Source organism: Cebus imitator, unplaced genomic scaffold (genome assembly GCF_001604975.1).
Source record: "Cebus imitator isolate Cc_AM_T3 unplaced genomic scaffold, Cebus_imitator-1.0 Scaffold913, whole genome shotgun sequence".
NCBI lineage: Eukaryota > Metazoa > Chordata > Mammalia > Primates > Cebidae > Cebus > Cebus imitator.
Genome location: NW_016108228.1, coordinates 99,477 through 100,830, shown reverse-complemented (window position 1 = coordinate 100,830; position 1,354 = coordinate 99,477).

The window sequence follows — 1,354 nt, the reverse complement described above, 5'->3', positions numbered from 1 at the left end:
CTGAGAGGGTTACTTTAGAGCAAGGGAAAGGTCTCCCTGTTGGAGGAGCTCTGTGCCTGGCGAGCCCCTTAATTTAAACCCCAGCCTACTCCAGCCACCCAAGAACCTTCATTATGTGGCTCTGAAGTAGGAACAGCTACTTAATTTTCAGGGATCAGCACAAAATGAAAATCAATAATTTTGAAAAATTAAGATTCAAGTGGGCCGGGAGCAGTGGTTCATGCCTGTAATCCCAGCACTTTGGAAGGCCGAGGCGGGCAGATTATGAGGTCAGGAGTTCAAGACTAGCCTAGCCAACATGGTGAAAACCCGTCTCTACTAAAAATAGAAAAGTTAGCTGGGCATGGTAGTGGGCATCTGTAATCCTAGATACTCGGTGGGCTGAGGCAGGAGAATCACTTGAACCCGGGAGGTGGAGGTTGCAGTGAGCCAAGATTGCACCTTTGCCCTCCAGCCTGGATGACAGTGTGAGATTATGTCTCAAAAAAGAAAAAAAAAAAAGAGATTCAAGCAGTAGAGCATTCAAGCAAGTGTCAGGGACCCTTCTGAGCATGGAGCCCTGGCTGCGTAGTTTGTACCCTGGCCCAGTTCTGGAGAGAGTGCAAGGCAAGTGGCTGGCCTGCACGATGTGGGTGAACTGAGTCACTCTGCCCTTTGCCGGGGTTGATGGGGATCTTTTCTCGGCTGTTGGTCTGGGCAGGGCTGATGACATGAACGAGGCTTGTCTTGGTCTGGGATGAATATGATATATTGGGACAAGTTGAAGGGAGGGGGATTGGAGTGGGGTGCTCCAGGGAGCATCATTTCTGTACAACAGGAATTTCCTGAGCTTGGACATATGACTTAATCATCTATCACAGGTTCAGAGTAAAACCCAGAAGGCCAGGCAGTGATGCATTGAAACTGTCACTACCCAAGTTAGCATTTTCCAGTATCATTAAAAAATGTTTTATAGATATGAGGTCTTGCTGTGTTAGCCAGGATGGTCTCAAACTCTTGGTCTCAAGTGAGCCTCCCAAGGTGTTGGGATTACATTCATGAGCCACTGCACCTGGCCTCCAACAGTTTTAAAATTTTTGATATATCTGTGATTTTGGATTATACCTGTTTTGTCACTTCCATTAGAGAAAATTGACCTGGCCAGGCAAGGTGGCTCACGCCTGTAATCCCAGCACTCTGGAAGGTCGAGGTGGGTGGATGACATGGTGTTTCTCCTGTGAGAGTTTGAGACCAGTTTGGACAACGTGCTGGAACACTGCCTGTACTAAAAACACAAAAATTAGCCAGGCATGGTGATGGGTGTCTGTAATCCCAGCTACTCAGGAGGCTGAGGCATGAGAATCTCTTGAACCCA